This window comes from Chiloscyllium punctatum, chromosome 18 (genome assembly GCF_047496795.1).
Source record: "Chiloscyllium punctatum isolate Juve2018m chromosome 18, sChiPun1.3, whole genome shotgun sequence".
NCBI lineage: Eukaryota > Metazoa > Chordata > Chondrichthyes > Orectolobiformes > Hemiscylliidae > Chiloscyllium > Chiloscyllium punctatum.
This window is the reverse complement of record NC_092756.1, coordinates 75,114,212-75,130,654: the sequence shown is the minus strand read 5'-3', so window position 1 is coordinate 75,130,654 and position 16,443 is coordinate 75,114,212. Positions and strand designations below refer to the sequence as shown.

The 16,443-nt window shown below is 44.0% G+C and overlaps 2 non-coding genes across 2 annotated transcripts; both read right to left on the bottom strand.

The window, feature by feature from the left end:
• Window positions 1-7,545: 7,545 nt before the first annotated feature.
• Window positions 7,546-7,618, bottom strand: trnar-ucu (transfer RNA arginine (anticodon UCU)). Its single transcript has one exon. It is a non-coding gene; the product is annotated as a tRNA-Arg (tRNA).
• Window positions 7,619-15,304: 7,686 nt separating this feature from the next.
• Window positions 15,305-15,377, bottom strand: trnar-ucu (transfer RNA arginine (anticodon UCU)). Its single transcript has one exon. It is a non-coding gene; the product is annotated as a tRNA-Arg (tRNA).
• Between the last annotated feature and the right edge of the window lie 1,066 nt (window positions 15,378-16,443).

The window sequence follows — 16,443 nt, the reverse complement described above, 5'->3', positions numbered from 1 at the left end:
TTTTCAAGCACTTCCTCTTTTGTAATGGCTACCATATTCAAATCTGCCCCCGACTCTCCTTAATTGTTAGGATAATGCTCATGTCTTCCACTGTGAAGACTGACACAAAGTATTTACCAAGTTCTTCAGCCATTTCCTTATCTCCCTTCACGAACCTTCCTGCATCAATTTGGAACGGCCCAATTTCTACTTTTGCCTCTCATTTGTTTCTTATGTATTGAAAGAAACTTTAACAATCATTTCTAATATTACTGGCGAGCTTACCTTCATATTTGATCCTCTCCTTCCTATTTCTATTTCTTTGTTATCCTCTGTTTATTTTTGTCGGCTTCCCAATCTTCTGATTTCCCAGTGCTCTTGGCCACTTTGTAGGCTCTCTCTTTCCCTATGATACATTTCCTGACTTCCTTTGTCACCCCTGCCTGTTTAATTCCCGCCCCCTGACGGATAATGTTTCTGCCAAGAGAAGACTGAGGGAGTTTGGGATCCAGTACTCTCTGAGGTATCCGGCGGTGCTCCGATAACCTTACATGGATCCGTACATCTCTTTGATACATCGGAGAAGGCAAGAGACTTTGTGGACAAATTAACCGAATCTGAACAATTTAGTATCTACAAATAGTGTTGTTTGGTTATGACTTTGTTGTTTTTTAAAAAACCGAGGAAGTCCAGTTGGAGCTTTCTTTTCCTTGTTTTCCCGATTGGGTAATAATCTGGTTTAAACTGTGTTTGGTGGTGGTTGAGATGTGTACTTTCAATTTCTAAGTGAAGTTATGCCAGAGGATGGGTGGGGTATTTACCCCATCGATCTTAAATGTTTTTTATCTTTATTTATATTGCTATTCTATGGTATATTTACTTTCTATTCTGCTTGTGTTTGTGCAACGGCTCGAGCTAGAAGGAGGGAAACTGGTTGGGATGGCTAGATGCTCACTTATGGGCAGTTTGGGATGGGTAGTTGCCCCCTTTGGGCAGGAGGTGAGTTCCCCTATTCAGCGCCATTGGCACTTTATATGGTGGTTTGTATTGCTTTTAATCTTTGATAGTTTTGGAGGTTTGTTAAATGTCGTGGTTTCAGTTTATGTAGTTTTTAGATTTGATGGAGCATATGACACTAAGGCTCAGTGATTTGTGGTTCGAGTTCCTCCTCTCTGGAATTTAAATGTTACTGCAGAAGGTTATGGCTAATGACTTGATTAAATGGTGAACCTGGAATATCAAGGGAAGTCACTCACCAATTAAGAGGAATAAGGTACTTTTGAGTCTTAGAAAGGAGAAAGTGGATGTTCCTTTGTTACAGGAGATGCACTTGGATGACAGGGAGCATTTGAAACTACAGCAGAATGGCCTTGATCGGGTTTACTTCACATCATTTAATCCCAGAAAGAGGGGAGTGGCTGTATTGGTGAGGGGGAATCTCCCATTTAAGTTACTAGAGTGTGTTAAAGACACACACAGAGGAGGTTTGTAACTCTTATAGCCTTGATAAATGGTGAAGAATATGGTGTTTAAATGTTTTTTGCCTTCCAGCCCAGCCCCTCAACTTTTTGTTTTCTAAATTGATCAGTCTGGAGTCCTGGCATATCATTATAGGGGGAGATTTTAACTGTCTCATGTATCCCACAGTACAGAGGTTGCCCAAAGCCACCACCCCCGATATCCTCTGTACAAACTAAACAATGAGTGGATCTGTGTGTGGAGTGAGGGTTGGTGGACATCTGGAGGTGTCTCCACCCTACAGGCAGGGATTTTACGGTTTTTCCCAATACACACAGATGTCACACCAGGATTGATTTTTTTCCAATCCCCGTGGCAACCCTGGACTTGGTGGCAGCTTGTACGATCGGTAATATTACCATCTCTGATCACACTCCAGTGTACCTGTTGGTTAAGATTAAGGACGTTACAGTGGGTCCAAGGCACTGGCAAATGGATCTCTTCATCATCAAGGATAATACGTTTGTGGAGCATTTCTCTCGGGAATTTTGGGCGTTCCTAGACAATAAATCACGCTCGGTTAGTAGCCCATCCTTCCTTTCGGAAATTGACAAAGCCTATGCCAGTGGGTCAGTTATTTCCTACTCTGCCAGTAGGAGGCGGAAGAAGGGTGAGCAGCAATGTCTCCTCGAAGCACGGTTGAAGGCAGCTGAGAAGGCCTACTTTGATAGGCCCTCATTGGTCAAGTTACAGAGGATTACGGCACTGCGGTCTGCATTGAATTCTGTGCTCACGCAGACAGCAAAGAATGAGCTTAATTTTGCAAAGCAAAGGTTATATGATCATGGAGACAGGCCTGGTAAATACTTAGCATATCTCGCTCGGAAAAGGAGCGCCCCTCAAGCCATTACGGTGATTAGGGAAGGGTCTGGGAACCGAATGTGTGACTCCAAAAAGATTAATGTGTCATTCCAGAGAATTTTCTCTAAGTTATACCAATCTGAGGTTTGTGAGGCGGGGCGGGCCAAAATGAAGGCTTTATTCAAGGATCTGGAGCTCCTGGGTGTGACCCCTGAACAAGAGTCTTTTCTCAATGTCCCCTTATCAGAGCAAGAGGTGCAGGAGGCTGTGAAGCAGCTTCAGAATGGAAAGGCACCCGGTCCTGATGGACTTCCCAGTGAATTCTAGAAGGAATTTATAAACATATTGTCAGGCCCGATGTTCAACATGTTTAATGACTCATACAGCCATGTTTGTCTCCCGCCATCTCTGAGACAGGGCAATATTTCGCTTATTCTTAAAAAAGGGAAGGTCCTGGGGGACTGTGCTTTGTACAGGCCCATTTCACTCTTAAATGTGGACTTTAAAATCCTCTCTAATACTCTTGTGTTCAGGCTGGAGACTGTGTTACCTTCTATTGTTAAAGAGGACCAGACGGACTTCATAAAGGGCCACAGATCCTCCAATAATGTTAGGAGGCTGCTTAATGTAATTCAAGTGTGTCAACAACAGTCAATATAGGGATTGGTGATTTCTCTAGATACAGAGAAGGCGCTTGACCGAGTTGAGAGGGCGTCTGGGATCTCCCAGACATTAAAAGCAACCAACAATCTTGTCCTCATTCTTTCATCAAATCCAGCAGTTTCAGTCCCTCGCCTGTTAGCATGCATCTGTGTGTTTGGCACCTTTTTGGGGGACAAGATTAATCTTGCAAAATCAGAGGCTATGCCTATGGGTGGTCTTATGAAAGTGTTAAGTCTTGTGGGTGAATATCGATTCCCATTTAAATGGTCACAGGGGGGTTTTGTGTATTTGAGCATGTTCATTACTCCAGTTCTGAATCGGCTGTTCAAAGACAATTTTGTTTAATTATTTGACAAAATCAAACAAGACCTTCAAAGATGGAGGCCCTTCTGGTCTCGTGGTTGGGTCGGATAGTGCTTATTAAGATGAATATTCTCCCTCGTTTACTATCCCCTATATGGATGCTCCCCCTGATTTTCGATAAGCAAACATTCAGGAGACTGAACGGCTGGTTCAGCCCCTTTATTTGACATCGTCAGTGGCCCCTCATTAAATGAGCTAAACTGCGATTGTCTCACAGACTGGGGGGAGTGGATCTCCCAGACATTAAAAGCTACCAACTAAGCTCACTTTTATCCTACATGAGTGATTGGGCTTGTGGGGACCCTCTTTCAATATGGTTCGATATTGAAACCTCCCAGGCTAAGGTGACCCCTTACTCACTTTAGTGTTTGGACAAAATGAGGACACTTCGGGAATATTGCCATAACCCAATAGTTATCGATACTGTTAAAGCACGGAGGGCAATTCAGCAGAGGGAAGGCAATCTTGGCAAGACATCTTCTCTTACACCGGGTATGCCGGGTTTTCAACCGGGGATGATAGATTCAGGATCCAAACATTGGGCAGTTAGGGGTGTGTGTTGCGTGGGTGATTTGTTTGAGGGAGACACAATGATGTCCTTCGATCAGTTAGCACGGAAACACGAGCTACCGAACAGGGACCTCTTTTGTTTATTTCAAGTTAGAGATTTTATTCAAAAAAAGACGACTTTTGACTGATCCCACCAACTCCGACATAGAGAGAGGGGTGATTTCGCCCCATATCCTGCAGACCCCACAAAGTTCTGTTCTTTTCTGACACAACATCCCACCAAACCCAACACAGACCAGGGGACATTTCCAGGGGAGATGAGAAATCGATTTGACATCAGACAAAGAAGATCAGTCGTGAAGACAAGGCTTAAAAGTTAGCCATCCCAGATGGGACATGAACCCATAATCCGAGGCTGAGGAGGCCAGTGCCTTATCCATTAGACCACTGGGGCCACATCTACCAAACTGAAATGGCAGCCTGTAAATACTGCACCCTGAACCTCTCATATTGTGTTCTTCTCTGAGTTTTATCCTCACACTGATTGGTTGTTCCCCCTTCCATCTCACGCTAAATCATTGACTGCTTGATAAAATTGATCTTACCTCCCATTTCGCCCCAAACGGACAGACAAGAAATCCATCAAACTCCAACTTTGCACAATTGCAGTCTGAGGAAAATGGTGCAGACAGGAAAATAGCAAAGGGCTCAATGTTATTTTGTGCAGCACCTTGAAGATATTTACAGTTAGTGGGGGAGGAGTAAGTGGAGATGTTGCAAACAGCTGCATTGAGGACAAATCAACAGAATCATAGCAGGCATTCAGCGCATTGTGGCTGTGCTGTCTCTTTCAGACAATTCACACCAAGATCTCCCAATTCCTGGAATTACCTTGTGCAAGTTTCTACTAAAGAGCATTTTCCATAATCTCGAAGCAGGCAAGTAATTTTTAACGGAGTAGTTGAAAAATCCAGTCAATTTGGATTGAGATGGAGTTGATATGGGATGTAAATCAGCCACCACAAAGATCAGGCTTCAAAAGTCAACACCCCAACAGGGATTTGAACCTCCAATGCACTCCATCAGAAGCTACAGTCTTACCCATTAAGCCACAAAAACTCAGTGACAGTACTCGATTGGGAATAGTTGATCTTAAACGAGTGCTAACGGCGAGCATATTCCAAGATCTGTCACGACACACTGAGAGATACACTAATGTTTCGGGCAGCTGCTGCCAAGTTGTACAGGGAAACAACACAGTCTAAGGTCTATCACAAATTATCACATCGTTCTTTAAATTCTCAGACCCTCTTGGTGCCTGACAATGAACAGAGATCGGTTCCTGCGCAAGTCCAAAATGCCTTTATTTTTCGTGACACAGAACTTTGAGAAATGTCAAAATTCCAGTGTTTTGTTGGTTCTTTTCTCTCTGCATAGACAGTGCTCAACTGGTTTAGAACCTTTGTCTGCATTTCTATTTGATTTTTTATGAATAAAGTATATTTTATAAATAAACAAAAATCTGGAGAGAGAGAAGATCTGCCCGAACTTGTGAGACCCCGCTTTGTGGAAGAGAGGCAGCCCTATATCGGGACAGGAAGGGGATTCCAATGGCTCAACATGTATTGTTCCAGTTAATACCCTCGCCTCCTTGACCACAAAGTGAAGTGGGAGATGGCACGGGGCAGGGTGACACTAGGCACACGGACACACAAGATGGCCGCTGAGCCATTAGTTGGCCACTTGGCACACAAGATGGCCGCCGGACCACAATATGGAGAGAGACAGCAGAGCAAACACAGACACTGCCTGGGGCCACCAGAATGCCAGCAAAATGCACTCACAAATGAGTTGATTATTTTAAGGCGGATGGGAGAGACAATACACATGAAGAACATACACTCCCCGCCAAAGGGTCTGGTCAGACAACACGTTTGATAGAAATGTTAGATACAGCCTCAATACAGAGTGATAATAGTCAGGGCTGCAGTAATCGGCCTTCTCAGGAAGAGCGATTAGCGCCCATTACTACAGCAACGGACTTCCGCGCAGATGCTGAAACTGACAACAACTGCACTGAAATTAACAAAGGCCACACTGGAACTGACAATAACTGCACCGAAACGATCAAGGATTCTGCAATGTTTACAATAAACAAGCCATGTTACAGAGACAATAACCTCATCACTGACCTATTATATCACAAAATGTATAACAGTATCTTGACCATGTGCTCCGGGTTGAGAGAAGAATCACAGCTGACCACTGTGCTGTTGGTGCTGCTCTCTCCCCGGAGCTCCGGGATTTCCTTGGACAATAAACTCTGTTGGTGAACCCCGACTCTGACTCAGGGCCTGGTGATTTTCAGCAGTTGCCTTCCCACAAATGTTTGTCCAATCTGTGGATGTGGCACTCCAAGTTCTCCAACGATGGCCTAACTACCTCACATCTCCATCATAGCCTCCTTGCAATTGTATTCAATACCTTGACTAAGAAAGGTAAAGGCCCAAAAGCATAGCCACAGCCCCATCAGTTCCAACCTTGAACACCCAGATTTCAATCATTTCCATTGACATATTGGACCTTATCATAAATACCAAACATGCAGGTAATCTGGGGTTCAGCTGGTAATGTTGACAGAATATAGCTTAGACTGACACCAACACAACCAAAACAGAAGCTGCTTTGTCCATAGATTGGTAGCTCTATCCGTTGGCTCTATCCCAGTGACCTCATGGGTAAGGCACTAACTTCCTAAACCAGAGATTGTGCGTTCAAGTCTTATTTGGGGTTTTGATTTGTTGAAACCTTCACTGTGCAGCTGATCTTAATCTTGTATGGTCACAGGACCATGGCAACAAATTTGAAATTTGACCAGACAGAAAATTGGCCAAACTAAGTTAAACAGCAGCTATCGGCTCGAGACAACAGTGCAACTAAGATCAAAGAGCTACAAAGATTCAAGAAGAACCAGTTCCAACCAGACTGAGGGTTATATATTGTGAAGTGTCAGCCTGAGCCAATCCACTTTATAGCTCCTGGCATGACAACAGTGAAGGGTATTGGTGTGACCCCATTGGATGATGTGAACCCAGCTCATGACCGTATTGGCCAAAGCCACAGAAGATTCTGGAAGATCAGATACAGGAGAGGAGGAAAACACACCTGACCGCCAAACGCTGAGCAAAGCCTTCAGTGGGTCCTGCAGTGGAGATCTGACCATCTGCTCCAAAACTGTTCATAAAAGACTTCGCATGAGAAGGGCAGGCCATTCAGCCCATCACATCCACACTGACCCTCTGAAGAGCATCCCTTCCAGGCCCAACCCCTATCCTCTCACCCTGCATTCCCCAAAGCCAATCCACCGAACCTGCACATCTTTGGGCTGTGGGAGGAAACCAAAGCACCCGGAGTACCCCATGGAGGGAATGTGCAAACTCGGCACAAACAGACACCCAAGGGAGGAATCAAAGCCAGGTCCCTGATGCTGTGAGGCAGCAATGCTACCCACTGAGCCACCATGCCATCCCCAGGAGAATCTCAGCAGGTTTTCAGCCATTGTGACTGTGCTGTTTCTTTCAGGGAATTCACCTCAATCCTGCAAATCTTGTGCAAGAAGATGTTGGGCACCACTTCCCATCAACTGAATGCAGACATGGAGATTTTCCCAAAGTAAATTAGAAATCAAGTTGACAAAGGGCAGGTAACTGACACCCCAGATGGGACTTGAACCCACAACCCCTGGCTTAGAGGGCCAGTGCCATATCCACTAGGCCACTGGGGCCACGCAGCCAGATGGAAATCACAGCCTTTATGTACTGCACCCGACCTCTCATACTGTGTGTGTCTGAGTGTTGTACTCTCACTGATTGTTTTTGACCCCTTCCATCTCATGCTAAATTGTTGGCTGCTTGATAAATCAATCTCACGTCCCATTTGTCCCCAAACGGACAGATGAGAAATTAACCAAACTCCAATGTTGCACAACTCAAGTCTAAGGAATATGGAGCAGACAAGAAAATAGCAAAGGGCTCAATGTTATTTTGTGCAGCACCTTGAAGATATTTGCAGTTAGTGGGGAAGGAGTAAGTGGAGATGTTGCAAAAAGCTGCATTGAGGACAAATCAACAGAATCTTAGCAGGCATTCAGCCCATTGTGGCTGTGCTGTCTCTTTCAGACAATTCACCCCAAGATCTCCCAAATCCCGGAATTACCTTGTGCAAGTTTCTATGTCACATCATTTGCCATAATCTCAATGTAGGCACAGTGATTTTTAACAGAGTACTGTCGATGAAAAATTCAGGATTAGTGGTGCTGGAAGAGCACAGCAGTTCAGGCAGCATCCAAGAAGCTTCGAAATCGACGTTTCAGGCAAAAGCTGTTCGGAATAAAGGCTGTGAGCCTGAAGCGTAGAGAGATAAGCTAGAGGAGGGTGGGGGTGGGGAGAATGTAGCATACAGTACAATGGGTGAGTGGGGGAGGGGATGAAGGTGATAGGTGGAAAAGGAGGTAGGCAGGTAGGACAAGTCCGAACAAGTCATGTGGACAGTGCTGAGCTGGAAGTTTGGAACTAGGGTGAGGTGGGGGAAGGGGAAATGAGGAAACTGTTGAAGTCCACATTGATGCCCTCGGGTTGAAGTGTTCCAAGGCGGAAGATGAGGCGTTCTTCCTCCAGGCGTCTGGTGGTGAGGGAGCGGCGGTGAAGGAGGCCCAGGACCTCCATGTCCTCGGCAGAGTTGGAGGGGGAGTTGAAATGATTCCAATGGCTCAACATGGATTGTTCCAGTTAATATCCTTTTTCAGATGGATAGAGCTGGAGAGAGAGTAAAGATTGTGGGAATTTGGGGAATGCTGACAATCTGTTTTAATATTTTGTTAATAAAATCAAGTTGAACCGCAAACCATATTTGGTCCCCCTTTGTCTGCATCACCAACAAGAATACTGAGGGAAAGTTGAGTTTAATTATATTGTGTTACTAATGTTCATCTGGTTGATCAGTGGAAATTAAAAGCCATGTCACACAACAGGCAGAGTCAATCTTTAGCTGAGTAGAAGTTCAGCAGAGAGAAACAGACTTACTTTGTGAGATAATACGTCATTCCTGTCCCATTGATCTCTTAACTGCAGGGAACTTTCAGATACGTGGTATCTTTAGAGCAATTAAATATCCTCCCAAGATATATGCTTTCACTCTCAACTGAAGATGTTATAACTTCAATGGCTAAGAGCATTAACCAATAAATCAATGCCAAGCCAGTTGAAGTATTACACTTGGCACATCATCATCGCTGTAATTGCAGAATGCAGCATAACCTATTCCATCTTCTAACCTACTGACAGCCTACTTTTCAGAAGTCTCCTTACACGACTCTGAAAACAAATTAAAAGAAACCAATTAAACTAAATAAGCACAAATCAAAATGTCCCAGTCATTTAAAAAGGCTCTGTCACAAAAGTCAAAATCTCCCAAGAAAGCTTACACTTACAGAGTCACAGAGTTGGACAGATCCTTCGCTCCAACTCGTCCATGCCAACCAGATATCCGAAAGTTATCTAGTCCCACAAACCAGCATTTGGCCCATATCCCTCTGAAGCCTTCTTATTCATGTCCCCACCCAGCTGCCTTTTAAATGTTACAGAGTCTTAGAGTTATACAGCACGGAAACAGACCCTTTGGTCCAACCCGTCTATGCCGACCAGATATCCTGAATTAATCTCGTCCGACTTGCCAGCATTTGGCCCATATCCCTCTGAAGCCTTCTTATTCATGTCCCCATCCAGCTGCCTTTTAAGTGTTACAGAGTACTGGAGTTATACAGCACGGAAACAGACCCTTTGGTCCAACTCGTCTATGCCGACCAGATATCCTGAATTAATCTAGTTTGACTTGCCAGCATTTGGCCCATATCCCTCTAAACCCACCCTGTTCATATACCCCCATCCAAATGCCTTTTGAATGTTTTGGAGGAGCCGGTGTTAGACTGGGGTGGACAAAGTTAAAAATCACACAACACCAGGTTATAGCCCAGTGGGTTTATTTGGAAGCACGAGTTTTCGAAGCGATGCTCCTTCACTGGGTGGTTGTCTTCACCTGATGAAGAAGCAGCGCTCTGAAAGCTAGTGCTTCCAAATAAACCTGTGGGATTATAACCTGGTGTTGTGTGACTTTTAACTTCTAAATGTTGTTATTGTACTAGCCTCCACCACTTCCTCTTGCAGCATGTTCCATATAAGCACCACCCTCTGCATGAAAAGGTTGCCCCTAAGGTTCCTTTTAAATTATTATTCCTCTCACCTTAAACCTTTCCCCCTCTGTTTTTGTACTCCCCCACCCTGGGGAAAGGACTGAAGCTATTCACCCTATCCATGTCCCTCATGGTTTTATAAACCTTTATAAGGTCACCCTTCAGCCTCCGATGCTCCAGAGAAAATATCCTCAGTCTATTCATCCTCCCCCGATAGCACAAACCCTGTAACCCTTGCAACACCCTTGTAAATCTTTTCTGAATGCTTGCAGGTTTTACAACATCTTTCTACAGCAGGGAAACCAGAATTGAACGCAGTATTCCAAAAGGTGGTCTAACCAATATCCTGTACAGCCACAACCCAACATCCCAATTCCTATACTCAATGCACTGATTCATAAAGGCAAGTGGATCAAATGTCTTCTTCACTATGCTATCTACCTGCAACTCCTTCTCTTCCTAATCTGTGTGTATGTGAGTTACAATAATCTTTTTGAATTCTGATATGAATAGATTCGCTCTTTTGTTAATTCAACATATCCAGGTTTAATTGGATACTTTTAAACACCAATTCAAATGGTTTGGGAGGAAGACATCCACAAGAAAGGGTCCCTTTTCAAATTAATCTGTTAGTGACCAATCAAGGATCCAGGTAAATGAAGAAAGGAAACCATTTCATCCCTGCTCACCTGGGAGCTTAACAATTTGGGGTATCTGTCTGGAACTGTAATAACGTGGGGAAAAATAATCACACCAGCCTCTCTTTGTAAGTTCTCCATGTATTTACGAAACAATGCCCTTCACCAGCACATCTCAGTGATATATTTAACATTCCATTCACATTAATCACTCCAAGGGCATGTTTTACGTTCGGAATATAAACAGTAAGTGTTGAAATTCTCAGCTTCGGAAGCATCTGCTGAAAAAATCAAAATGAATATTGCAAATTGATAATTGTGTTTCTCTCCACAGATGCTGCCTGACCTGCATTTCAGTATTTCTTGATTTTATTGCAGATTTTCAGCACATGTGGTATTTAACTTGTGTATAATTTTTTTACGTAAGGAGAATGGAGACTTGAAAACATTGAATGGGACTTTTGCTCATTAACCTCTTGGGAATTGTCTGCTATTGAATGATTTGATTCAGACTTTAGACAAGGTGCAATCATGACAAAGTCTGTGGGATTGTACTTATTATATATCAAGGAACAGCTCATCAAATAAGGCAATCCTCTGAAACATATGAATTCTCACCTCAAGTTTGGGGAGAAAGGTATAAAGGATCAGTATTAGATGGGGTGAGATCTGAACAACTTCAGAAAAACTTTGATCTTAAAACTACAATTCTGCAGGAGAGTGTTTATTACAGTGAGTGATACCACACAGTATTTCAATTGCACTGAATTGGTTTTGAAAGATAACTCAATAAATGCAGGTTGATGCTGTAGATGGTTCCTGTCGATATATTTCGTTGACCTGTTCAGACGTGTTATGATGTTAAGTCTCAGGCAGAAAGAGGAAGAAGGTATAAGTAAGGTTCAAGAAACTGAAGACAGACAGAGCCCTGGAGATAACAGGAATGAACTCAAACTAGGAAATAGAGAATTTGAAGCGACCATGCGATGTTTATGGAAAACAGGATTAAGGAACCTCCAAGGCACTTTACAGAGGGATAACAAGCAACAGGTCACCAGGGAAAGAGTATGTCTTCTCAGAGCAAAGGAGGGAATTTACACATGGAGCCGGAGGAAGTGGGTGAGGTTCTTCATGAATAAACTGCATTGGTATTTCTTTAGGATTCTGGGTAGTCCAAGATGGAGGATGGGAAAAAGTTGTGACTGTAAGAGCTGCCTCTTTTTTGAGGCCTTTTTCTGTGTTGGGGGTGATTTCCTCAAATTCCAGGAGCAGCAATTACTGTTTTATTATGCAACTTTGGAGAAAAACAAACTCAAAACAACGGCACTTTTAAAAGGAAGAAAATCAGACAAAGAAAGTGAGTACATGGTCAGGGGGGCGGGAGGGAAGAAACCTACACTGCTCACTGATATGGATAGGAAGGGTCGAGAGGGATATGGGCCCAGTGTGGGCGAATGGGACGAGATTAGATTAGGATATGTGGTCAGCATGGACGAGTTGGATCGAAGGGTCTGTTCCCATGCTGTACATCTCTATCACTCTCTGACATGGTGGATGGTGAGTCTTGTATATTGATATTCTAGAGCATGTCAATATTAAAAAGGAGGTGTTGGGTGTTTTGAAAAGCATTAAGGTAGACAAGTCCCCAAGACCTGATGGAATCTATCATAGAATCCTGAGAGAGACAGGTGTGGAAATTGCTACGGATTTGTACAAAATATTTGTATCCTTTATCGTCACAGGAGAATTCCCAGAGGACTGGAGAATACCCAATGTTGTTTCTTTCTTAAAGAATGGCAACAAGAATAATTCAGGAAATTAAATGCCAGATTGGCTTCCTGTTATTCATTGCTTGGACATCACTGTCTGTGCCTGGATGGTACCCTCTGGAAGTCACTCTGTAAAGATCTCCACCCCTCTACCTTGGGGTCTCAGGATCTCAAGGTGTTCCTCTCTTTGGCCAAGGTTTCGGTCCATGTGTAATGGTTTCCTGAATGTGGTTCCTGTGAAGTGCCTTGTGCCATGAAAAGGGATCCCTACATGCAGGCTGTAGTTGGGTTGAAGTGTTATGGAGAGCAGGCAGGAAAGTGGAGTTGAGGCCGAGATGAGATCAGCCATGATCGTGTGGAATGACAAAGCAGGCTCGAGGAGCTGAATTTACGAATTTTTAAGATCATTCTGCTGGGCCACTTTTCGTTGTTGCCTGTCCCAAAGTCCACCTTGGAGGATGGTTACCTGAAGGATCGAGGTTGAAAGTCCCTGATCGTTGAAGTGATCTCCGACTGGGAGGGAACACCTCTGTTTGGTGATTGTTACGCGGTGCCCATTCATCTGTTGCCGTAGCCTCTGCTCGGTCTCACCAATGTACCATGCATTGGGCATCCTTCCCTGCAGCGTATGAGATAGACAACATTGGCCGAGTCACGTGAGTACCTGCCGCGTACATGGTGGGAGATGTCCCCATGTGTAATGTCGGTATCCATGGCGACACTCTGACACGTTTTACAGTGTCTGCTGTGACAGGGTTGTTTGGTGTTGTCCTGAAGGCCGGGCAGTTTGCTGTGAACAATGGTCTGTTTAAGGTTTGGTGGCTGTTTAAAGGTGAGAAGTGGAGGGGTGGGGAAGGTCTTGGCGAGGTGCTCATCCTCATCGATAATGTGTTGCAGGCTGTGGAGAATGTGACGTAGTTTCTCAGCTCCTGGTAAGTACTGGACAATGAAGGGTACCCTGTTGGTTACAGCTCGTGTCTGTCTCCTGAGGAGGTCATTGCAGTTTCTCCCTGGGGCATGTCAGAACTGGCGATTGATGAGTTAAGCATCGTATCACATTCTTATCAGGCCATCCTTGTGTACTTCCAAGTGCCCCTCACATTCCCCCTGACCTGAACAGATCCTGTGTAAGTGTACGGCTTGTACAGAGGGGACGTCTGTTTTAATATGTTGAGGGTGGGTTTGTGGTTGAGTGAGGTGCTGTGGTGTCCATCCTTGATGGAGATGCATGTGTCCATGAATGAGACAGATACTAAACATTAGTCCATGGTGAGTTTGATGGTGGGATGAAACTCGTGAAATGTTGGTGAACATAAATGTTGGGAGAGTGCAGCATTGTTCTGACATGAACACAACCAAGGTTGAGGGGATCAATTCTCCTGACATGGCCCCAGAAGCACGTGTTGTCCCAGTGACCTAACAGCTCCATCTCTGATCTTCTAAGCTACTGCCTGTGGTTTACATCCCTTCTGGGGATACTTTCAATTTAAACATTCTCTCCAATTAAAACCCTCTCACTGCATTATCTCCATTCAAATTAAGTTAATCTCTGACCTAATATCTTTAAAACTCTACATGGCTGATCATGGAATTAAAACATTACCAAGTCAGTTTGATACATGTGGAAACAAACGTTTGATAAACTGGAGCGAAAGGGAGTGGAATTAATTTCTCAGCTCTCCCAAAGAGACAGCATTGACATGATGGGCTTCAGTATATACAGTCACATTCGAAGATTCATTGATCTGAAATTAAACAGTCAAATGTCTGTTTCACCACAGTCGACTCATCTGTTGTTCGTTTCCTCACTGATGCAGGAATTAGCATTGACCCATTTGTTCTTGTCTTTCTGGGACCATTCCTTCAATGTTGGCTGTACAAACATTGAGCTTGCTTGACTTCTATACTGTCCTCTTGGTATTTAACAGGATAAAATGCAGGTGAAATAAAGTTATTCCATACGCAAAAATTTATACTTAAATTCGATGAGTTGGACCAAGATAACAGTCACCCTAAAGGTGGAAGATTCGTTGAAAATATTTGGTTTGCAAGTAATGACAGACACAGTGAAAAGTTTTGTCTTGTGAGCAATACAGGCAGCTCACAGAGTTCAGTAGCATAGATAAGTAAATAATAGGGAAACAGCAGCATGAACAAAAACACAGGTACAGGCGAGTATTGAGAGTCTGTGAGACCGTTCAGTATTCTAACAACAGTAGGGTAGAAACTGTTTCAAAACTGGTTGGTGCGTGTGTTCAGGCTTCTGTACCTTCTCCCCGATGGTAGAGGTTGTAGAAAAACATTGCCAGGGTGGGATGGATCTTTGAGAATGCTGGAGACCTTTCCTTGACAGTGGGCCTGGGAGATGGATTCTATAGATGGGAGGTTGGCCTTTGTGATTGTCTGGGCTGAGTTCACCACTCTCTGTAACTGTCTCCGATCTTGAATGGTACAGTTGCCAAACCAGGTAGTGACACATCCAGACAGAATGCTGTCGATGGTGCACCTATAAACGTTGGCAAGGGTATTCTCTGTCAGTAATATCCGATGTTCTGGAGGGATCAGTGTTGAAGTGTTGGTTTGTTGATGAGAGTGTGATGAGAGCTGGCTTCCAAAAGCAACCTCTCCAACCGCACTCTCAGGAATCTCGTCCCCATCCAGAAACAGCAGCCACTTGATCACCACCTTCAACATTCAATCCTGCAGATCCTTGAAAATCTTGTGCAAGATCATGTTGGATACCACTGACCATCAACTGAATGCAGAGATGGGGATTTTTCCAAAATAGTTTAGAAATAAAGGATAAGCCACAGAGACACCCCAGATGGGACTTGAACCCACAACCCTTGGCTTAGAAGGCCAGTGCCTTATCCATTAGGCCACTGGGGCCCCACTTGCTTTTTGCCAATGGCAGCCTTTAAATACTGCACCCTGACCTCTCATCGTGTGTGTTTCTGTGTGTTGTACTCTCACTGATTGGTTCTTCCGCCTTCCATCTCATGCCACATTGTTGGCTGCTTGATAAATTGATCCCGCCTCCCATTTCTCCCCAAACGGACAGATGAGATATCAACCAAACTCCAACTTTGCACAACTCAAGTCTGAGGAAAATGGAGCAGACAGGAAAATAGCAAAGGGCTCAATGTTATTTTGTGCAGCACCTTGAAGATATTTGCAGTTACTGGGGAAGGTGGAAGTGGAGATGTTGCAAAAAGCTGCATTGAGGACAAATCAACAGAATCTTAGCGGGCATTCAGCCCATTGTGGCTGTGCTGTCTCTTTCAGACAATTCACCCCAAGATCTCCCAAATCCCAGAATTATCTTGTTTAAGTTTCTACTAAACAGCATTTGCCATAATCTCAACACAGGCACAATGATTTTTAACAGAGTAGTTAAAAAATCCAGTCAATTTGGATTGAGATGAAGTTGACATGGGATGAAAATCAGCCACTGCAAAGACCAGGCTTAAAAATGAAATCCCTGAAATCCCAGATTTCAGAGGCCAGTGCCATAACCATTAGGCCATGAGGGCACTATATTGGCAGACCACTGGGAACAGTTGACCTCAAATGAGTGTGACAGCCAAGCACACTCCCAGATCTGTGACAACACACTGAGGGACGCACTAAAGGTTCAGGCAGCTGCTGCCAAGGTGTAAAAGGGAAACAACACAGTCTCAGGTCTTTCTGACAAATGATCACATCGTCCTTTCAGTTCTCAGACCCTCTTGGTGCCTGACAATGAACAGAGATCGTTTCCTGCCCAAGTCCAAAATGCCTTTCTTTCCACAACGATACAGAAGGTTTGAGAAATGTCAATATTCCAATGGTTTGTTGGTTCTTTTCTCTCTGCATAGACTGTACACAACTGATTTAGAACCACTGTATGCATTTCCAAATGATGTTACAAACTGTTTCAATACTTTTTTAACAAATTCAAGTTGAAATGCAAATC